The sequence below is a fragment of the Giraffa tippelskirchi genome, chromosome 6, assembly GCF_054371585.1.
Source record: "Giraffa tippelskirchi isolate mGirTip1 chromosome 6, T2T-mGirTip1v1.2.pri, whole genome shotgun sequence".
Classification (NCBI taxonomy): domain Eukaryota; kingdom Metazoa; phylum Chordata; class Mammalia; order Artiodactyla; family Giraffidae; genus Giraffa; species Giraffa tippelskirchi.
The window spans coordinates 144,003,168-144,027,709 of record NC_137280.1 but is presented as its reverse complement, the minus strand read 5'-3'; the positions used below and the strand labels follow the sequence as shown (position 1 = coordinate 144,027,709).

The 24,542-nt window shown below is 43.1% G+C and overlaps 1 protein-coding gene across 2 annotated transcripts in view; it reads right to left on the bottom strand.

Annotated features, from left to right (window-relative positions):
* The window catches only part of LOC145510150 (uncharacterized), a 188,075-nt gene that overhangs the window by 158,805 nt on the left and 4,728 nt on the right, over positions 1–24,542 (bottom strand). Inside the window, exon 1 of one of the 2 annotated variants that reach the window (XR_014056813.1) lies at positions 16,461–16,542. The exons of the other annotated variant lie outside the window; for it this stretch is intronic. The gene's annotated coding sequence lies outside the window, so the exon portion shown is untranslated. Of the gene's footprint in view, positions 1–16,460; positions 16,543–24,542 lie in introns of those variants that run through there. 2 annotated transcript variants of the gene reach the window in all.

The window sequence follows — 24,542 nt, the reverse complement described above, 5'->3', positions numbered from 1 at the left end:
GCACCTCTCCAAGAGCATCTGACATGTCCTCTCCCAAGCACAGAGCCAGAGGATGATGAATCTGCCTCTGAGATCCCACTGATCACAGCAGGAAGGGAGAGGATGAAAAGGAGAGAAAAAAATGCAAGGAAGGGTACAGGGGAAATAAAGAGTCTGAAAAAGTCAAAAAACATTGCTTAAAGTGTTAAGGGTGGACCGTGAATTTACACTTTGAACAAGTTCTCAGGTGATACTGATGTTACTTGTCCAGGAAACTCACTTGAAAACTACTGGTTTACACAATGGATAGATGCTTAGAAAGTAACACATATACATTGAGAGTTCTTTTTCTACTTATTTGGGCAGGAAAGTATAAGTAAAGAAGAGCGAAAAATCGCCTGCTACCTCACCATCCATGACCCACTAGATTCCATACAGACACACACACCCACACACATGCACACTTCCCTCTTGAAAAAAAAATCACACTATACATTTTTCTACACTCACCTCCTTCACTGAACATGTCAGGAACCTCCCTCCATATAACTTCTACTAAATGCACAGCACTAGCATTTGTCTAGATTGATCACAATTGTGTATGAAATCTTCTTCAGTAACTTTATTGTTTTAATTAAACATGTTCAGTGTAAGAATAAAACTCTAGAGGAAAATACAAAGAAAGGAAAACACATCTTAATTCCCACCACTCCAGAGGTAATCCTTGTTGATAAACTGATGTGTATTTTCAATGCACATATTCCTTTATGCATTTACAATTTTACATAAATTGAATCATATAATCCATGCTATTCTGTAACCCACTTTTTCCACTAACAGAAAATAAGTTTTGATACAGCAAATACAATCTCAAAAATCCTTGGGAAATGTATTACTTAATGGAATCGCCTCTGACTTAAAAAAAGTCCTCTTATGAAAAGAAACATTCTTCATATAGTAAATTTTTGCCTACTCCTCACAGATCTACTTCATCATTGTATAAAGTGTGTATATGTGTGTGTGTGTGAATTCCATATTTCATTTACCAGGTCTGCTTTAGGAAGAGTTCACCTGCATTAAGGATTAGCCTTTTGCAGTAAATCAGAGTCCGTGGTCTAAGTCCCTGTTCACAACACAGATGGTCAGAAACTCAGAGCATCTGGAGTTTCTGGAGTAAATTCTGGATTTTCTCTAGCATCTAGGACTAAAGAGACTGATCTCTGATCCCACTTGAGTTTCACCAGTGTTCTGGTTCTCAAATGAGTCACTGGCTAAAGGTCTAGTAAGCAAGAGGCGGAAGTGGGCAGACTGGTGGGGGGGGTTGGGGGGAGAGGGAGGGGCGGGGCCTTGATAACATCGGTATAGCTCAGAGAGCACACCCATGTCCCAACACCCAGGCGGGGGGGTTGGGGGGGGGGGCTTCAGAAGAACCAAGCACTCCTTTGCATCGCATAACATCACTACACTTTTTTATTTGACATCTTTTGGTTAATTCGTCCTCAGTTTCCAGATAACCCTTGATGTGAGATTCATTGAGATCACGCACAAAATGCACTGAGCCCAGTGCCCAGCATGTAGTAGGCACTCAGTAAACATCAGTGTCACTGAGAAGGGTCTCCCACTTTCGGCCTGCCTTCCCTCACTGGGCCAGACCACACCTGCATTCTGCAGACATTAAGAGATGGACATTTTAGGACACTAAGACCCTTAAAGATGAGTTTCCAAAGGATGGGAATGCCTGGTTCCCCATCAAATCTAAAGCCTAACAAAGCCCAGATGTTACTTATACAGAATGCACCCCTCTGCCTAAAGGGGGAAATCACCATCATCGCAGCAAACATGACCTTCAGAGCAGACCTAGCGACCTAGGACATAGGAGGACAACACACGGCTTCACCCATAACATAAAGCTGGCCATACTGGCAAAGGGAAGGAGCCTTCAAAATCCTCATATTCTTTTTCCCTGGAAGAAACTGGGCACCATAGTAAGGTCTAATCACATCCTCCTTTTGCCTAGTTTGTAATACAAAGACACAATGTAGCCCTAATGTATTTATAGAAGGCAAGGAAAGAGATTCAAATAAAGGGAGAGGGGGACCACAAGAGGGATGTATCCATGTGTCTCATTCTAAAAAGGGATCAATTAGCTCAGCAGTCCATGCTAAATAATACTTGTCACATTCTGTTAATTCCATCTGATGCCATGCAGAGGGGAAAAAATCATTGCATGGCAGTGCCAGGCATCTTAAGCTTCATTAAAGCGATTTTTCCCAGGAGTCTTCTATAACAGCATGGAAAGTACTTAGTACAGTACCTGGAACGTCATAAGTAATCAATAAATATAAACTAGTAAAAGCAGCAGCAGCAAGAATGACTTGCCTAGAGCATCCATTTAGCTAGTTGGAACACTGCTCAGCTAGAATCCAAGTCTTCTCACAATTAAATGAGAGCGCCTCCTGTGAACCCACCCTCACTATTCCTTCAGAGCCTGAGACTTGGCCCTTGAGTCTCCAGTCTTCCAAGTTCTCCAGCTGACCTTGGATCTGTTCTCTCCAACGTCCCTCGAATCCAGGATGATATAAATATCCCAGCTAAAGAACTAAACTTCACAGGTCTGACACTGACACAACCCATGGAATTCAGTTCTCAAAGCTGAGGATACACATGGGCTTTCCAGAGTCCAGCACAAAGACCCTGCATCGTGGTCCAGTTCCATCCCAGCCCTGTAAGATACAAGAGAGAAAAGTCAGGTGAACCCGGAGCAGCCGCTTCCCTGGACCAGGTCTAGTTCTGGCACTTGTGAGTCCTAACCACCTGGAGGATGTGCTTCACAGAGAGTATTAGTCATTCAGTTGTGTCTGACGCTGTGACCCCATGGACTGTAGCCTGCCAGGCTCCTCTGTCTATGAAATTCTCCAGGCAAGAATACTGGAGTGGGTAGCCATTCACTTCTCCATGGGATCTTCTCAACCCAGTGACTGAACCCAGGTCTCCTGTATTGCAGATAGATTCTTTACCATCTGAGTACCAAGGAAGCCCACCTTTCAGATACACATATCATTAAACACGGTAGCTGGGCTTTCCTGCCTTCTGGTCCTCCCACAGGCTCTTCCCCTGCCTGGAAAACTCCTCCCTTTCTCCACCAATTCATCCTCAGGTTCTCACCTTCAATGTCACTGCCTCAGAGAGACCATCTATGGTAGAAACTGCTAATTGTTCACCCTACATCTCTTCTCTCCTCCTTCTGAGTAATAGGATCTCCAAGGTTATAACAGAGCCTCTAAGGGCACATGACATCTGGCATATGACTTCCTTTCCCAGCCTCATGTAATTGAGCCTTGGATATGAGCAGAAATGAAGAGCTTTCCAGTGACCCCTCCCTCTCTTAGTGCTGGACTACAGACAGGTTGGAGAATCACCAGGGACCATGCAGATAAGGACAGCGTCCCTCTCTCGGGAAAGACAGAGGAACACACCAGGAGATCCCTGAAATCATGGGCTTCCATATAAGGCCCAGACTGCTTACACCTGTGCTACTGTATGAGTGAGAATTCAACATCTACCTTGCTTGCTAAGTCACTTCAGTCGTGTCTGACTCTGCAACCCCATGGACTGTAGCCCACCAGGCCCCTCTGCCCATGGGATTTTCCAGGCAGGAATTCGGGAGTGGGTTGCCATTTCCTCTTCCATGGGATCTTCCCAACCCAGGGATCGAACTTGTGTCTCTTTCATCTCCTGCACTGGCAGGCAAGTTCTTTGCCACTAGCACCACCTGGGAAGCCCCTTCTACCTGGCTTAAGCCACTACTATTTGAGGATCTCTGTTGGAACACTTGAATGTTACAGTTTTCTAAATACCTCTTCCTTAACCCCCAATAACTCCTGCTAGTCTCTGTCATAAGATTTGGCTCTTTCCCTTCATTGTATTTACCAAAACTGACTAGCTACAAAACTTTTGTATAGTTATTTAAGCAATGTTTATCTCCCCAACAAGATTATGTTTACCACAGCGGCAGAGCTCATGCTAGGGTTTTTTAAAGTATATATAATAGTTTTATTGAGATACAATTCACATATCATACTATCCTCCTATTTAAAGTATACAACTTGGTTTTCAGTATATTCACTGAATTTTGTAACTATCAACATAATCATTTTAAAACATTTTCTTCAAACAATCCAAATGGATTGTTTCTATTTTTTGCCTATTATGAATACTACTTCTGTGAACACCTGTGTAAAAGCATATGTGTAGACCTATATTTCCATTTCTCTTGGGTATACCCCTAGGAGCAGAATTGCTGGGTCATATGGTAACTCTATTCCAGACTGTTTTCCAGGGTCGTGGCACCATTTTACAACACTACCAACAGTGTGTGAGGGCTTAAATTTCTCCACACCTTCCACCAAGACTTGTCATTATCTTTCTTTTGGTTATAGCCATGCTACTGGGTGTGAAGTGATATCTCATTGTGGTTTTGATTTGCATTTGCCTGATGACTAATGATGTGGAGCTTCTTTTCACATGTTTACTGGCCATCTGCATGTCTTCTTTGGAGAAAAGTCTTTTCAGATCCTTTACCAAGTTCTTAATTTGGCTGTTTTTCTTTTTATTACTGAGTTGTAAGAGTTCTTTATAGGTTCTGGATACAAGTCCCATGTGTGTGATTTGTAAATATTTTCTCCACTCTACGGGTTCTTTCAACTTTTTTGATGAGTGTGTATCTGTTTTCCATAACATTATTTCCAGCTTCAAGCATAATGTATAGTTCATGTAGGCACTGCCGTGATTGGGGGAAAAGGAAAGAAAGGGAGGAAGGGAGGAACTTTTAGGGACCATGTGGTTTAATTTCCTTGTTTTACAGATAGGGAAACTGAAAGCCTTGAGACATTAAGACGCTGCATAAAAACAAGGAGCTAGAAGTTAGACATGGGTTCTAGTCCCAGCTTGTGAGAACTAAGCAGGTCACATAATCTCTCTGCACATTAGAGAACTCTTCCTTCCAATCAGGTACTGGAAGGAACAAAGTGAACAAATGCATAAGAAAGCACTGCTTGAACATGAGTTATAACTCTTGAGGCTCAAGACAAAATAGCTAAATCAGTCAAGTCAGAAAAAGGTGGCAGATGGCCCAATTTCTGGTTCAGGGTGCATGCAGGGGCATTATAATGCATTTTTCAGATTGTTGCTGATTCCCATCATCAACTGGGTTATCTTCTGGTTCAACTCAGGGAAGTATCTATCCAGAATCACTCAAATTCTGAGTCTTCCTACTCATTGAGAGTCCCAGACAGGAAGTAATGCTTCTACTAAGTACAGTCCCTGAGCAAGGATTGTGTCTCATTCACTGTGGAATCCTCAGTACCGAATACTGTGCCAGGCACATGGCAAATGCACAGAAGCACTGTTCAGTGAGTGAGCGGCTGAATGAACGAATGAGCACACGTAGCATGAACCTCTACCCCACAACCTTAATGAAGCAGATGGGGATGAATTTTTATGGGGTAGAAGGATTCTGAGGTAGCATCTGGGCATAGCTAGGGGCTGTAAAGCACAATAATTGATAGCATGCTCTGGTGTTTGGTGGCCAGGTTCTAATCCCAGCTCTGCCACTGGCCAGCTTGGAGACCCTGGGCACATTACTGACCACTCTGGGACTGTTTCCTCATCTGACTAGGAGGATAATAGACCCACCTAACTGAGTTGTTGTGGGAGTAAGATGATGTGCATAGAACACAGTGCTTGACTTGCAGTAAATACTCAAATAATATGAGCTTTACATCAGAATCAGGAATCAATGATGTGACAGATGAACCAAGTCTGCCACGAGCGCAAAGAGGGAAAGAGGCAGCCACATATTCTGATCTCTGCTTAAATGTACATCTGTTTATATCTATCACTGTGCTACACCTATGCCTTCCACTCCTGTTCCATGCCAGGCTTCATGCTCTGTTCATCCATGGCCCTAAGCCAAGGCTCCAGGCATTTTTCATTCTGGCTGGATCCACACAATTTGGTGATTACTATATAAACACCATGTATTGCTCACACTGCAGCATCAATTCTGCTTACTGTAAACAATCCACTTGGCACTCACTTCCCCCGGGTGGTGTGGAAAGCCTTCTCTACCATCCTCAACTCAACCTGTCATACTTAGAATTCAATGTCATGTACAATGCAAATACCCAGATCTGAGAAGCTCCATGGATTCACTGCTTCAGTAAATCTCATTTCCTCCCTTTTTTATGAAGGAAAACCAAGAACATGGAAGGGGAAAGGGGGATAGCCTTACTGCCAAAAGCTCCAACTTAGATGACTCTGAGATATAAGAGCTAGCAACACAGGAATCTAATGGGAGGTGGGGAGGCACACAACATGAAAACCACCAGGCACCAACCAACTGCTTTCCAGACCCACACAAGGCACTTCACATGCGAACCGGTAGAAGTTGATACTGTTGCCTTCTCCATTTTACAAAAAAAAAAAACAAAAAACTTCAGGAGGAAGAGGAAGAGAAAGGGAAAGAGGATAAAGGCTAAGCTGTTAAAAGCCTCACCCTAGTACACACACACACACACACACACACACACACACACACCAATAACAATTTTAACCACTCTGCCCCACTGGCTGCCTCTTGGAAAAGGTTCCTTCCCTAAAGCAATGTAAAGATTAGGTAAGGTGGTGATGTATATAGATAAAAAATAAGTAACTGTAGAAGGCAACATATAACATATGCTAAGATAGGCTCATGGATATATTGCACAACACGGGTAATAAAGCCATGGGTATTTTGTAATAACTGCAAGTGGAAAGCAGCCTTTAAAAATGTATAAAAATTAAAATTTTTTTCATTACATTTTTTTTAAAAAATAGGAATTCCCTGACAGTTCTGTTGTTAGGACTCCACACTTGCACTGCAGGGTGCACAGGTTCAATTCCTAGTCAGGGAACTAAGATCCTGCATGCTGTGTGGAGCAGCCAAAAAAAAAAAGAAATCTATATGCTAATCCTGGCATCAACAAGAAGGACCTTGAGCTGGTAGAAAGAAGACCTCACTCTAGGAACAGTTCCCAGGAAGGCTCCCCTCACAATCGACCTTGTCTCCATAAATGGAACCCAGTGCCTGGGCTAGACCTTGGCTTACCTGACTCCTCTTTCTTTCTCCACCTCCCTTCCATCTCTCTGCAAAGCCTGTGAGCTCTACCTTCAGAGCATACAGGAACCTTACCTCTCTCTCTCACCCACACCGCCATCATCTCCCACTGAGGACCCAGCAACAGCCTCCTTGCTGGGTCCCTGATTCCACTCCTGCCCCTGCTGTCCATCCTCCAAACAGTGGCTGGGAAGAGCCACTCAAAAGGCAAACCAGGTCAGCCACTGCCCTGCATAAAGCTTCCAAATTCTCTCAAAGCAACACCCAGACCCCCTAGCACAGTGTATAAGGCCTGTGTGATCCGGTCCCTGTCCCATCTCCAGCCTCATCTCCCACCATCCTGCCCTCACTCCTCCATTCCTCCCCACCTGGCCTCCTTGCTGTTTCCAATTCCTTCATGCTGCTGCCTTTTCCTGGGACGTTCTTCCCCCTTCTTCCAGAGTCTTCTCAAGTGTCACCTTGTCTGAGTCACCAGAACATCCTCCCCTCACCTAAAAAAAACCATACACACACCCACACTCACTCCCAAGGACTCTAGCTCTATGCCTGCTCTTTTCTTCTTTACAGAATTTCTTACTAGTTGACAGTTACAGCTACTTATTTGTTTACTGCCTGCCCCACAAGAATGAAAGTTCCAGGAGGATAGGCACCTTGACCAGAATAATGCCTGACAAGGAGCAGGTCAGTTCTCTTCCTTTTTTTTCATCATCATCTCTCAAAAGAGCCTTTTTAGAGATTTTTCCTAATCACCTCCACTATGAAATTTTAATACCATAGATATGTCATATATCTGTTCAGGTACTATATGTATATCTGTGCTTCATACACAAAAGGAATGAAACTGTTCACCTCCCACGAGCCAATTTTTGTGCCTTTGGGGGGTGATAGTTCCCCTGTTGGGATTGCAGAGAACAGGTGCTTGATAAATATTTGTAGAACAGATAAATCGCCTGAGGTGGACAGCAGGCTGAAAGACAGACATTATTCAAGGTATCAAGTTCAGGTCAGGAAATTCCCAGCGACCTCGCCACCCAACCCTCCAATCTGCAAAGTGAGTACATCCTGTCAAGTGCAGTCTGGTGACTATGTGGTATTTTTCTAATTCAGGTTTTCAGCTGTTTTTTTTTTTTTTTTTTAAAAAAAAAAAAAAACAACCTAATCTTATTTTGCATCCCAACTCTTACCATTATTTTGGATGCTTAAATTCACTATTCCTTCACCTCAACCCCAGGCATGCTTTAAAACCCAGATAAGCGCCACCTACCCCCAATTCATGCACAATACATTCTTCATCCATAAACCTTCACTGGTTTCTATGTTAGCCAGACTCTGGAGATGAAAAGACAATTATGATCCAACTCCTGCCCTCTGGCAGCTTTAGGCATGTGAGGGTAGGCAAGATGTTTAGTATAATACAACAAACCAAGTGCTCCCATACAAGGAGGGACAAAGTGCTTTGAAAGGACAGTGGAATCTCTCCATCTACATCCAGCTATCCATTCGTCCATCACTCATTCACAGAGCACCTGCTATGTCATGATCTGGAGCACGATGCTAGGGGTACAGCAGGGAACAAGATGAGCATGGCTACTGCTCTGGTCTTCCTGGAGATGACCAAATAACAGGAGAGACTGAGGTCTTACTGATAATCTCACAAAACAAGTGAGCTCAAATGTGAGAAGCGCTACCAATGGAAAAGTACACGATCCTATCAAGTATCTGGTAGTTAGGAAAAAGTGACATTTAAGGAGAAATCCTGAAGGATGAATAGGCTGTGGTCGGGAGTCCAGGCAGAGGGAACAGAATGTTCTGACACTATGAGATAGGACTGGAGTAGGCACACAAGTGGGGACTGAGAGGGACCCCTCTCCTGGGGAGAGTACAGAGACCAGAGATGATAAGGTCATCCCAGAGGTGAGGGAGGCCCAGGCAGCCAAGATCCAGTTCGTATCACCCTTTCTTAGGAATTAGGGAAAAACAGAAGCAGCATAGAAATGATGTGATCCTGACTGCATTTTTAAAAATTCTGGCCAGATGCGATGAACAGGTGGGGGAAGGGCATGAAATAGTCCTGTTCAGCCATCATCTGATCATGCAATGATCTTGTGGGTTCTTGTATCCATCAGTGAGTGTTTGTGAGACCGAAATTCTCAAAAACAGGTGTCTATTGCACATGACAGACAACTAGAAAACATTTCTTGGGTAATTATTCTGTGATAACAAACTCTATGTCTTTCTTATAACGAACAACTCCTTGCCTCTGCCCTCTGAAAGATTCCCTCCTGTCCCCAACTGTCCAGCACCCTTTGCCACTGTTACATTCTGGTTCTGAAGACCACCACACCTTTCAGATAACCTCCTCACAAGCTCTCTGAACACTCACTGCATCACCCGGACAGGGGACATCAGAGTCACCCAGACCCTTCAACCTCTGGTTCTTCAGAGTCTGCATCACCAATGAGGCAGGAGTTCACACATGTGCTGCTGAAGCAGAGCACAGTGAACTTCAACTGCACAGCTAGAACCATTTCTCAGCCGAAATGGAGAACAGGACAGAGCAACTCAGCAAAGTAATTGCCTCCTATTTACCAGGACGTACTCTGCGCTGTGAGATAGTTTATCAATTTCATGAGATTTGTAGTCAGAAAATACGAAGGCCTTTTAACCACTGACTGTTTACATTTATCAACACTCCTGTTCTACCCATTATTAGCACTTCCCCAGTACACAACCCAGGGAAAAAAACTGAAGTTGTATGAAATCAATAAAAACCTGAACTCACCAGGTACACAAGACAGAATTCTGTTGTGTAACTCTGTTGGGTAAATGTATGCATTTATCCTGTGGAAAGAAACCCACACCTGACCTGGTCTTGATGTGTTATGCTAGATGAACTATTCATCTCTGTTTCCAAGAATTCAAGCCCTTCTCCCTCATGAATTTTCCCTACTCTTTGAGGGAAAAATAAAAACCCAAAAGTTGTCATAAATATGATCTTGCCCCCCAAAATTACCACCATGGCACTCTGCTCTGGCTATATACAGTTAGAATATAGGAATGAGTGTCTAGCATGTGAGACTTTGAGGTGAGCTACTATCTAATCTAGTAGAACTTTGCAAACCTAAAATCCTTTCAAAGCTAAATGAATCCTGGTCATCCAGTTCATTTCCAAAAGGTGTAAAGGAGAGGCATCCAAATTGCTTTATATGCTCTCCACTAAAAAAATAGTCCCTTACATAGCACATTTTTTTTTTTTAAACAGTCTGCATAATTGTCTTGTTTAGGTCTCCACACACAGCCTTAGAAGGAAAGCTGGAGCAGACACAGCCATATTAAAGAAACAGGGTCAACAAATCTTTGCCAGGAAGAAACTGCAGGGTTATTCTCCAGGGTTAAACTTCGTTAGCCCTTTGTATAAACAAAATCCTCTTGTAAACAGGTGGCAAGTTCTTGCAAAGAGAAAAGAGACTTAATAAAACACAACTCACCAAACAAATGATTGAGGCCCATGTATAAGAAGGGGGTCAGGGGGTTAGGGAGGCACCTCGAGGCTCTGGGGCCCAGTCGGCCAGGAATTAGACAGAGCTCACTGAATAATAGGCCTAAATCTGCAGAAATTGATGGCTGGATTCACTGGACAGAAGCCAGCAAATACCTCTCTCTCTGGTAGTCCAGCTTATCCACGTCAAAGGAAATTGTTTCCTATTGGGGAGGGGGAGGTGATGGGGAGGAGGGTTCTAAGTTCCCTGTCCTGTTTCCAATGGCCTTGACTGTCTCTCCCTCTGTGCATAGGCTCTGCCATATCCAGGGTCCAGGCCCGTGTGGTTACTAAGGTACCAGTTTCTGGGGATTTCTCTGACTCTCTCCCACATCCCCAGGCTAGCATGCTCACCTGTAGAAACACAAATTTCCAGGGTATTAAACTCTGTGGATGCACAAAATGTAGAATTCGACCTGCTAGGGGTACTCCCTGCCCCTGGCACAATGATTGGTTCACAGAGGACACTCAAATAAATGATAATTATAACAATTACCATAACATCTAAGATATATTAAGTGCTTATTATGTGCCACTGGGCTAAATGAAGTATTTTACTTAAAATTCACAGCAAAGCTGTGAGGTAGGTTCTAGCATCAATTTCATTTTATAGATGGGAAAAAGTTCAAGTGACTTGCCGAAGGCCACACAGTCAGTGAGTTAAGGAATTAGGATTTCAACCTAATCATTCTGATTCTTGAACCTAGGTCCCCTACAGCCCAGTTGCTCAGGCTAAGTGAATTAACCAAGTTTCACCAAAGCCAGCAAACTAAAGAGCCCCTCCTGGCCTACACCCTCTCCAGCTCGAGCCAGAGCAGTCCTCTCCTCTTCAAACCACTCCTGGTTTCACTGGAGGAAGTGAGCCCTTTGGACAGGGGTAGAAACAGCTCACACCCACCATGTCAGCCAAATTTTCTTAAGATACTAGAAATAATCATCCCCATGAGAGGGGTTCTTGGACAAGCTTCATAGCAAACATGGTTTTACAAAAGCTGCTGTTACAAAAGGGAAAAGAAGCCCTCTGGGTGACAAAGTCACATGGATGGGTGGACGACAAGTCTTCCATCCAGCCCTCTCTGAACTGCAAGATGATGGTGTGTTTCAACAGTAAATAACACAGGGTTCCCAAAGACACCAAGTGAATGAATCAAGCAAATCCTCAGTCTTCTCCTCATCCCAGATTTCTCTTTTCCCACTGACATCATCATCTTACTTAGAAAATCCTTTCTGGACCCTTCTGCTCTACAGAGCAAGACTGTCACTTAAAAGCCTGTTCACTAACTGGAATTGCTCTTCTATGGCTGCAAATAAAAACCACGGGCAGCTCAGACAAGTTTATCATGGGAGCTGATTAATTAGTAGTTACAGAGCCCTGAAAATAGAATTCCATTTCATTAACACAGATATGTAACTTTGGAGTGAATATTGTTATGATTTAAACACATTTGCTCCGTGGTGGGGAAGCTATGGAGGTAATACAAAAATGGGAAGTCTGTGTATTTATTTGAAGTGTGAGAAAATATGAAGAGTTTTTTAATAATAGCATCAATAATAGCTAACACTGAGCTAGGATCTGTCCCACCCATGTCTGTTCTGAGTGCTTATGTGTATCTGCCTGATTGAGCCTCAGGATCATCCTAGGAGACAAACATCATTATTGCTTGCATTTTACACAGGACGAAATAGAGGCCTACGGCGACTGAATGGTGGATCCAGGGTTAACGTTCAGGCAGGCAGAACCAGACCGGTGGTTCTCAATTGGATGACAGTGGGCATGGACATTGGCCTCCAGGAGTATGTGCAGTGTCTGCACATAATTTTGATTGTCATGAGTAGTCTGGGCTGCTAAAGGTATTTGGTGTACAGAGACCAGGGATGCTGCTAAGCATCCTACAATGCACAAGACAGTCCCCAAAGCAAAGAATTTTATCAGTTCCAAAATATCGATGGTACTGGGGAGGAGAAATCCTACTCCAGAGCCTCATCCATGTCACTGTGTCTGAGGGCTATGCTCAGGAAACAGGGCTTCCTATACAAGAGGCAGGTCTCCAATGGTGACCCCTTCCCTACGTACTAGGGAGGTACACGTGCTCCTTCCTGGCCAGGCACCTCGGCAGCAGCAACACCCATACACAAGGCTAATGCTGTCATCCTTGCCTGAGGTCTGGATGTGACCTCTTGAAAGCCAATGAGATTTCAGATTCCCTATCAAGAGCTATGAACTCTCTAGAAATCATATTAATTAAACATATGCTGTTTAATCAATTAAACAAATAGCCAAAGCATCAGTAGAATGAAAGTAAGATTCTAAAAAGACATCTGTGTATATGTGGGAATTTAGAGCCACGTGAAAATATCCTTTCAAATCAAAAAGCAGCTGAGAGAGGTTTACCGGAATGCTCTATACTCTCTATGCAACTTGTCTATACAGCCAAAACTACCCTAAAGTAGTTTATTTAAAAAAAAACAAAAAAAACAAAAAACAAAAAAAAAACAGCAGAGGGGAAAACTGGTATCTATTGAGGAAAATATTAATATCAGATCTAACACTTTGTGAAAATACACTTCAACTGGATGAAAAAGTTAACTGCAAATAAACAATGTGATAACAATTTAAACTATAAAAGTTTCATAAGTAAATATAAGAATAAATCTTTATAGCCTTCACTTGAGAAAGGCCTTTGTAAACAAGGCACATGGACTTCCCTGGTGGTCCAGTGGTTAAGAATCCACCTTGCAGTGCAGGGACATGGGTTCAATCCCTGGTCCAGGAAGATACTACATGCTGTGGGGCAACTAAACCCATGGACCACAACTACTGAGCCTGCACTCTAGAACCCCCACTCTACAAGGGAAGCTACCACAAGGAGAAGCCCATGCACTGCAATGAAGAGAAGCCCGGGCTTCCCCAACTACAGAAAGCCCACACACAGCAATGAAGACCCCGCACAGCCATAAACAAATAAACGTGTTTTTTTAAAAGGCAACTAAACCAGCAAGGGAAAGACTGGCAGGTTTCAGACCACCTAGGTGGCCAAACACATGCACACTGCAGACAGAAGGAGTATCAGTTCAGTAGAGAAGGAAATCAGAATTGCTTTTACAGCTTTCCTCTGGGAGAAATTTCACAGCCAAAGCTCTGAATCTCCGATTACAGAAGTCAAAGCGAAAGGGCCAGGGCGGACTCCTGCTGGTATTCCCCTCTAACGAGCTTTAGATTTAGAAGGGAAATTCTCTTTCCTGGTGTCTTGGGGCTGCAGGAAGTCTCTGGCAAGCAGACGGAGTGTTAGTGAAGCATAGGTGCAACCCTACAGCCTAAGTCTCAGCTTTGAGAGAACAAGAGGCTCTTTCCTTGCTATTTTAATATCCAAGTTGATCTGAGTGACAGACAGTTCCTCGAGCAGTGGGAGCAGTGGTCACAACTATTACAGGCCAGGCAACCTCTGGTCCCTGTACACGAGGCCCCCCGGCCAGAAAGGTGGCACTGCCTGCATCTCCCTGTGCCTCAGGAGACAAAGCTGAGATAACTTTTCAGCTACACACCCCACACTCTGGTTTTAGTTTCCCCTGCGATCTGTGCAGTTTTATGCCTACAGCTCCAAGAAATACTACAAATCCAGGATGGTCATTTTTTCAGCATGACCTATATCTCCAATAAGAAATATATCCAATAGTCATGATCTTAAAAGATACAAATTTCTGGCAGAGTAAAGGACCTAAGAAAAATCTGTATAAAGAGATAGGGAAGCTCTCGGCCACTCTTTGATAGTATAACCATCCGTTTGCATTTTCTCCGTATCTTTTTTTTAAAGAATCAAAAACATTTTCCAAGAGAAATAACAACAAATATCATGCAAAATTCTATATCACAGCCAATCTGGACTTGAAAAAAATCAGAGGATCTGAGTTGGAGTCATTCTTGGGGAGTGGGGCCCTGGGTAGGATGTTTGAACTCTTTGCGTTTCAATGGGAAAAATAGATATAATTCATTCATTCAACAAATATTTAATAAGTTCCCATTATGTGCCAATTCTACTGTCTTTACTAATCTTACAGATAAGGAGAATTACATGAAAATGCTTTGCAAATTGTAAAAATACTTCCTTCAGTCATCCTTAACATAAAAAGAATGTCTTGTTGTTGTTACTGTTATTGTTATTATTAAGATTGAGGCCAGGACCAAAATAAGGAACTTTTGCCAGATTGTATTCAGAACAACCAGAGGGAGGAATCACCATTTCAATTTTTAAAAGTGCTCTTAAGAACCACACCCAAGCCTATAAAATGCTGACAGTCAGGAGAGAAAAAAGCATTGGCTACAGATTTATCCCAGAGACGGTAAGACTCCACCAAGTTTCTACAGGGTCCTTGGAAAAAATGGGATGATAGGAATTCAGAGATTAGAGGATGACCAAGAAACATCACAGGCCTTCCACTCAGCACTGCACCCCATCCCATACCTGGGCCTGGTGAGGTCCTGAAGAAAAGACTCCAACACCACGCAGCCCACGTGCTACCAACCCAAGCAACTCCAAACTATCTGAACAAACCCCAAAGTCAAGGTTTCTCCTTTCTTCTCCCTCTGTGAACTCCACCATGAAGAGTGTGCTTATCTGTTCTGAGAAGTGCTATGCCTAAGGACAGCAAGGTGATTTTTATTAAACAAATGAAGAGAAATCCATTCTGTTCTAACACCCATAGTTTACAACACAGGGGCAAATGTCAGCAGGGCAGGGCAATCAGAAGAGTTTGGGGCAAAACCAAGCAGAATTCTGGGCAGGCAAGTGAAATAATGGACACTGATTGCAAAAGTCCCAAAAGACAAGAAAATGCAATCAAACAGTAATCAAGCCTTCAAGAAAGAAAAGCTACACTATTTGCCACCATTAAAGTCAGGTTCAGCATGTTAAAAAAAAAAAAAAAAAAGATTATTTTCAAAAAAGAAAACTCTTAAAAAATGAATGAGATCCAACATTATGTAACAACCTAAATGGGAAAAGAATCTGAAAAAGAATGGATACATGTATGTGTATAACTGAATAACTATGCCATACACCTGAAACTAACCTTTGTTACTTAACCATACTTCAGTATAAAAGTTTTTAAAAATTTAAAAAAGATTGTATGAGATCAAAAATAGGAACAAAACTGACAAAATGGTCATAATTCCTCACTGTGTAGCCCCCAAGTTACACCATATGTACTGTGCAATATTTCCACGCTATTTTCACTACAAAAAGAAGCTTATGACTTGCTAAATAGAGGCTACAGTCTAAACAGAGGCTACAGGGTTTAAAGCATATTATTTTATCATCCCTATAGATTCTATACCATTTCCAGGCCCCATCCCACTTCACCCTGAAAATAACAAAAGGTTAAAAATATTTTCCTTGTGAAACGAGCCACAGCTTAACCAAAGCAGTGGAAATCTCTCCAAGCCTCTGACATTTTTGTATTTATACACCATGACAGAAGTCTCACCTACTTTAACTCATAGTGTCATTCAATATGCCTTAAACATCTTGATTATATCTTTAATGTGCCATTTACTCTGCAATAACCCACTGTACAAAAGCCAGCTGCCTTTCAGACAGAAGATAAGTACATAATAAATCAGCTTGCAATGATTCTTTTTTCCAGCTTATACTCACAGCGAGCTCCTAAAATTTCATTTTACTTTATCTTTCCAATTCAGCGGCCGTTCTCGCCCTCCTCATTCTGCTACTCACTCGCTCCTGTGCGTCCAGCCCACCCGCCCTTTAGCCCAACTCCTGGCCCAGGTGTTACCACTCCACTCGGCTCTGCTGCCGCCGTCCAGGGAAGGATGAGGGCTGTCAAGAGTCTTGGAGCCAGAGCATCTTTCTGGAGAAAGGCTCTTGCTCGCAGGGGTAGAGGAAGGCACGCAGGGGCCTATTTGCATATGCTTTTATTCCATTTCCACACCCTGCACGCTAACGCTCTCTGGAAAGTCCCTTCTCGAATCCCTACTCGGCGCAGAGAGGGGGGAAGAGGCTGGGCCGGAATGGAAGGTTCCAGCTGGCAGGGTCAGCCTCTCCCCGGGGAATAGCCTCAACCTGCCTCCCGCTGCCCGCTGGGTCTGGACCCTCGGGTGGGGGCCTGGGACCCTCTCCCTGCGCGCGATGCGAGCCGACGACGGCCCGGGCCTGCGCGCTCCGGGGAGTTCTGAGCGCGATGCTCGAGCTCTGCTCCAGCCTCCCCCGAGGAAGTTCTGGTCAGGCGCTCGGTCCCGGGCTTCCTGTCTGTACTCTCCGCAGCCCCGCGGGGAAATCCCGAGAGATTTATCCGCTGCCCAACGAGCCTGTCGGCTTTTCAAGTATGTGCAGGTTGAGTTTCAGTCTAAACCTCAATTTAACGTTAACCATAAATAAATAAATAACATATGTGCAAGGCATTCATTTTCAAAAGAAAGAAGAAAGCAAAGACAAGCAGCCTTTGGGGTCAGGATCGGGCAGAAAGTTCCTTTCCTTGCTGCAGATATACAAAGCCTGGATCAGTTTGAACAAATGGATGCTTTGAAATGTTAACTGGCTGCTTGTAGTGAGAGCTGATCTAGCAGGCAGTGGACCCAGAAATGTTCTTCCTAGCACTGTTCTCTGAAACGTGGACATACAAAGCTGTTTCACTCAGCTAATAGCAATAATCGCTCCATTTTAGTTGATTCTTACTATGCACCGGGCATCCTACTCAATGTTTCACAGGCAAGGTCGTTCCTAATCCCAGAGCAGCCTGGCAGGAAGCCAGTAAAATGAACCCCATCGTACTGATAAGGGAATTTTATCTCCCAGGAGGCTAGGGCAACTTGCCCAAAGTCACACAATTAGCAACTCCTGCCAGGGGTACCCTGTACTTTTCCCAAGCTGGAAAAGCCTTCCTAAACCTTTGGAATATGCCATTACAAATGAAGATTCCCAAACAAAATAACCACGGTTCCCTACACTGGAAATTTACCCATGGACAGAAAGGAGCCAATTTAAAGCTGTTTGCTTCCAAGTAGAGTTAGTCATTTCCCTGACCTCCCCGAGGTGTTAATTGCTCACTTACTGGGCTCCCAAAAACTTTGTTTGAACTTCTATTATAGGTAACTTTTTAGAAAGCAAGTATTTATTGAGTGCTCATTACATGCCAGGCACTGTACATGCATACAGATTCTTATTCAGTTCTCCCAACTACACCAAAAAGTAGATCCTATTATCATCCCCAGATTACAAATGAGGAAACTGAGGCTCAGAGAGGTTATAAACTTGCCCAAGGTCACACAGCCAGAAATGAGCAGAGCCAGGGTTTGAACTGAGGTTTGCTCTCCTCAGAGCTCTGAACCCACTGCCACTTAAGGGAGGCAACATCAAAACTCTGTACTTCTGTGAGATTCTCTCTCATGAGAAAGGAGTTCCTTGGGAGTAGGGGCCTGATGCCAGGTATCTTAGTCAGCTCTAAGCTGAATTTTAGGCATTATTTGGCATTTTTATTAAACACTGGATGGATGAGAGGGAGGAAGGATAAAGTGATCAGAAGACTTAAGGGTGTTCTTAACCCATCTCACATTGAAGTAAGGAGTAAATGATCTATTTGTGAAGCTTTTATAAAAGGTTAAGAGCTGCAGCATGTCAATTAGTGACAATCTTGTTTAACGAACCATTTAGGCCCATTAACTAGAGCGTAATGCAAATGGAATAAACAGAAGAAACCCAGGCCTGGCTGGTTTCTGCTAACAAGTTCATTACCCTGTTCCAGTCAGTTAACTTGACTTCTGGGTCTGCATTCTTAGTCTCCTTTGGTATGGTTTTCCAGAAACCAGGAAGTGCATGGACAGAGCCAGGATTTAAATACTATATGCCACCAGATGGGTCTTCCCTGGTGGTTGGGTGGTAAACAATCTGCCTGCCAATATGGGAGACACAGGTTCAATCCCTAGGTCAGGAAGATACCCTAGAGAAGGAAATGGCAACCCACTCTAGTAACCTTGCCTGTAATCCCATGGGCAGAGAGTCTGACATGACTTAGGGACTAAAACAACATGCCACCAGCTGTGTGCACCTCACACACAAACCCTAAATTTGAGCCAGGTTTTTATGGATAGTATTTTAGCCTCCTTTTATAATCAAAATTCATATCATTTTTATTTTATCTTGTGGGAAGGGTGACCTTAAATACCATTTATGGAATTTATATGCCAGGCAAAGTTCCAGGCACGTTAGCTACATTCCTATTTAATGCACAGAAAATAGATGTTACCATCCCCAACCTACAGATGAGAATTTACAGATGACTGAGGCTCAAAGAGGTTTCATCACTTCCCAGAGTTACAGACGCAGGAAGGTGATGCTGGGAGGGGAGTATGAATCTTCCTGGGTGACAGGAACACTGCCTCTCCTGATGTGGAGCCCAATCTAACTAAATGCTGTGCTGTTCTTTCCAGGCGCTCACAAACACAAAAGTTAACAGGATTACTGGGCTGGAGCTATTTTCTACCCAGTTACTTGGGAGGCAAAGGGTACAACATCAATATGAAAAAATTTGAACCCTGCATTGTTTTATTTTAAATCCAAGCAGGGCCACCTTTCCTTTTGAATAATTCACTCACCTATCCCCCACTTTCTAAATATTACATATAAGGCAGCCCTTGATTTTTCACAATACTGTGTTAACTAAAACTAATGTTGGGTTAAAGTTCATAAATTCATACAATGTTCTGATGTTATGCTGAGGAGGCATTTAATAGTTATTAACATTGATTTTGTAGGATTCTTTTTGAATTTTGGAGCCAGCCAGTTCTTCCCCCATGAGCCCTGGAAAAGCACAGATAGTGTTCAGGGACTCTGATATGTTACCTGGGTCCGTGTTTAAGAGATAGCTTTGCTCTATGATTCACGATACACTTACAGGAAGCCTGAGAACCTTGCCATTCTCCACCTTAAATATCACAGTGTGGGCTCAGGGGTACAAAAAGTCAGACTGGAAAGATGACCTCAAACGTGCCCCTGACTACTTTGGGGGACATCTCTACCTAAGTTCTTCGGCCCTCCGACACTGTGATTTGGTGCTAGGAAACTGTGACATAGGTGGCTATGAAAAATACCCCCAAGTGTCATGCTGATGCTTGTGTTTCCAGCCCACTGGGTTGCTGAGATGTTTGGGGTTCTTGAACCCAGGAAATCCCCAAATAAGACAGGCTCTGTAGGGGTGAGGGTTAGAGCTGGTGCCTCAAACAGCTTATAGTTCAGCTGGAGCCCAGAATGAGGATTCAATTCATCCTCCTCTCTGCAGGTCCAAGGGAGGATTAGCTGTGCCTGGTGGACTGCCTCTATCCAAAGGAAAACCCCATGTCACCAAGCGCCCTTCTGCTCGGGTGCCACCCACAGAGCACGTGAGCAGCAGCAGGCCTCCACTCTGCCACATCCCAGCTCCCCCTCCCCCCGCCGTATCACAGGACTGTCCGGCATGCATGCTTGGTCCAACGTTTTTAACTTTTCATTTGTGCACGCCTGGTCTCCAACTTGACACCCTTCAAGACAACAAGGAGTAGTACAAAGAGCCAGACGTTAAACTCCAGCTGAGAAAAACTAAACTTATTGATTTCTAATATAATTGGGAATAATTCCTATCTCACAGGGGTATGTTAAAACTTAAATTTTTTAAAAAGCAGTTAAGTGCCAAATATAACATATAATCGTTCACAGGCCCTGAAAATAACAGAGTAAACAGATCACCTATTAAATAACTTTGTATTTTTTGGGGTGGCTTTTCCCTAAGCTGGACCTCCAGAGAGGCAGTGCCCAATGAAGAGATGATACTACACTGTGACAGAAACAGGCAGGAAAATAATAAGGATGCCAGCCATGTTCCTGCATTCTGAGAGGCCTCTCCTGAACCTGAAAGCCATGCACTTTCAAGGTGGGAAGAACATAGTGGGCCCGAAAGAGTGATAGAGCATCCTCATCTCTGGATGTGGAAGACTGAATAAAGCTGTCTTAACATCAAAACACTGGCAGCAAGTCTAATTGTCAAAAATAGTGTAAAATAGATAGCTAGTGGGAAGCTGCTGTATAACACAGGGAGCCCAGCCCAGCATTCTTTGACAACCTAGAGGGGTGGGATGGGGGAACAAGAGTGAGCTCCAGAAGAAGGGGCTATATATGAACATATACTTACAGCTGATTCATGTTGTTGAGCAGCAGAAACAACACAACATTGTAAGACAATTATCCTCCAATACAATTTTAAAAAACAGGGAGTTGGGTAAATAAATTATGAAGCATCTACCAAAGAGTTGTATCCACTCTATTTAAAATGATGCTAAAGAATGCTTCATTGTAGCTTTCAAGATCTTCTAGGTATTTTTTAAAGGGAAATAATACTATAAAATGCATGTAGTCATGTAATTCCTATGTTTTAAAAAAAGTGAAAGCAACACACCAAGAAAAGTAATGTACAAAACAGAGATGCAGCTATGTGAGATGTTTCTTAAATTTTCTCATCTGTGCTTCTACATTTAAAAAATAATTCAAGTGTATACTTTTACAAAAAGAGGGAAAGTGTTTGTTTGAGAGAGAGAATGGAAGAAAGGGAAGAAGGAGGAGAAAGAAAAAAGGAAAGGAGGTCAGCAAGCAGGGGTTCATAAACATCTTCCTACCAAGCTACTTCTCCTCTACAAATCTTTCTGCTCTGCTTTCTCCAAAACCTCTGCTGAGGAAAAACACCAGCTGTGCTGCTACTGATGCTAGTAAAAGATTCTAGATAAAAGCCTAGGAACATATATCCCATGCATTAACAGAGAATAAACATTTACAGATCAAAGATAAATGCAATTTAACAGTAATTTTAAACCAAAAAAGTACTTTGTCTTTCCTACGTGCTCCTAAAAGTATGATGGGACCCTGAAAATAACCAAAAGCTTTCAACTAAGCAGAATGATTCAGAGCAAGTTGTAACATAATCTTCTTCAAAAAGCATCCTGAGAAAAAATACATTTTATAGAAAATAATATTAGGGAAGTGATTTTGTGGAGCAGAATTATTTGAGATCACAGCCTGGGTCTGGTAAAAAACCATGGTGTAAGGTTGAAGCAGTGGATCCAGAACCAGACTGCCAACATTGAATTCATGTGCTTTCACTATTCAAGAAGGCAACTTCATTTCATTCGGTCTCTGTTGCCTCATCCTAGGGATAGAAAAAAAAATAGCAGTACCTCATAGGGTTTTCATTAGCACTAAGTGAGTTTGATGCATATAAAATGTCTACAACTATAGTCCACATACAGTAGGTACTCCAAACATACATAATTGATGATTCTACTAGGCACTTAAAATATACTGGCTGCCTAGCATCCATTTCCCTTCCCAACACTCCTTTGTGAAATCACTGCTCCCCTGTTCTCATCCCTTCTATTTTGAATGGAATTGATCCTACTCTCCCTTTCAAACATGGTTGCTGAGTGACTTAAACCACTCTTCTGAACAATGATGATTGGGTCAGGAAAGGACACATGACCCTATTCAGGCCAATGAAAGAGAAGCAATTCTGAGACTCAATGTTGTTGTTCAGTCACTAAGTCACGTCCGACTCCTTGCGACCCCAAGGACCTCAGCATGCCAGGCCTCCCTGTCCCTCGCTATCTCCTGGAGTTGGAACAAGTTTATGTCCACTGAGTCGGTGATGCTATCCAACCATCTGCCTTCAATCTTTCCCAGCACGAGTGAGACTCAGTCCAGAATCTCTAAAAGAGACCTTCTCTCCCCACCTGGAAGATGTAGTATATGGATATGGGTCTGCAGCTGCCATAGACATTTAGTGACCATAAGGGGAGTCTGGAGCTGCCGGAGGGCCTCATGTAAGAGCTGAAAATTAAGCCATCATTAAAAAAGCTCTTGATGGTATCACTGGAGTCCCTGGATTGGTCCTTACCTTAGGGTAGCCCTACTACTAAACAATTCAATTATGTGAAGCAATAAACTGTGTATTACTTAAGCCAGTTTGCTCTGGCTTTCTGTTGCTTGCACATAAGAAGGACTAATCGATTCCCTTTTCTGAGATAAACAGTCCTTTGCATTTCTTCCCCTGTAACCATGTTCCAGGCATTCTCTACATCAACTAAGTTTAATTGAGTTGAGTCTCAGGCTATCATTCATTCTATGAAGAAAATGAAAGAAAACAAGCCTTCAGCTTCCTTGATCCTTTCCTACCTCAACTATTTCAACCCACCCCAATTTCCAAGGTACCCGCCAAAACCAACAACATGACTTGAAAAATGGTCCAGGTATTGGCAAAAAGAAAAACATAGAAAATAGTCATGGACTTCCCTGGCGTTTCAGTGGTTAAGACTTTACCTTCCAATGCATGGGGCTCAGGTTTGATCCCTGGTCCGGGAGATAAGATCCTACATGCCTCATGGCCAAAATGCCAAAATGTAAAACAGAAGCAATATTGTACCAAATCCAAAAAGACTTTTAAATGGTTCACACACACACACACAAAAAAACCTTAAAGTCAAATGCATAAAATTCTATGTTGTCCGTATACATATGTGTCTTTTAACGTGGTTAATTACCAAGAAGGAAAACGAGAAATATGCATATTGTGACAATATTCTTAACCATTTTGACAAAATTCTACCACAAAGTTGATGTTTTCAGGATGTTTTGATGAGCTACTTGAAGGACAGGGCACGTTATCACTCAGCTTTGAATCGCCAAGGCACCTAGGCCATCGTCTCCCACATAACAGATCCCAACCATCACGTGTCAAATTGAAATGCCCATCCTGTAGGCCACACCCTGTTCAAACCACAACTGCAACCATTTTTTGAGTACCCACTGTTCACCAGGGGCTTTGCTAGGCAATTCACACATAATTTCTTAGATAACTTACTTCAGAGCATATGTGCATGGGTAAATAGCGAACTTCCATTCCTATTCATAGAGGAGGAAACAAGGTCAGAAAATTTGCCCCAGGGGCCAGGCAGGTAGTAAATGAGGACACTAAGATTAGAACCCTAGCCTAATATGTAAAAGACACATCACAGTGAAACACACATCACATGAGTATCAGTAGAAGAACAAAAGGTCATGTGGTTACAAGATGTAAAGGTTAAGGGCAAAGATACTTCAGAGGCGAGAGGCAGCATGATGTAGAGGAAAAAAGGAACACGCGCTCACACAGCTCTGCTATGATGGAACTTCACGAGCTTAAACAAGATAGTCCATTCATTTGTTTGATCAACAAATACTCATTAAGGGTCTGTGACCATGCTCAGCCACTCAGTCGTGTCTGACTCTTTGCGACCCTATTGACTGTACCCCACCAGTCTCCTCTGTCCATGGGATTCTCCAGGCAAGAATACTTAGAATGAGTTGCTGTCTACTCCTCCAGCGGATCTTCCTGACCCAAGGATTGAATTCCTGTCTCCTGAATCAGCAGGTGGATTCTTTACCACTGAGCCACCTGGGAAGCCCTCATTAAGGGTCTTCTGTGTGCTTAATACTCAGGAAAGAATAGTAAATAAAACAAACATGGTCCCTCTCCTTGTGGAATTGACAACCCCATGAAGATCCTAGAAGTGGAAAGGACCTTCAGGATCACCTAGTCCAATTCCCTCTTTGGCGGATGCAAAGACTAAAACCCAGAGATGGGGAGAGACTTGCTCCGAGTTTACACAGTCAGTCAACAGCCAAGCTGGACTGAATCCCAGCTCTTCATGTGACCCTCCTGCAGTGCTTCACAAACAGGAAGAAGATTAACTGTCTGCCCTCACCCCATAGGAGTCCCAAACCAGCTGAGACAGAGTACCTGAAAGTAGTTAGAAGACATAAAAAGATGTTCATTATAGCAGTTAGAAGTAGCATACACAAAGAC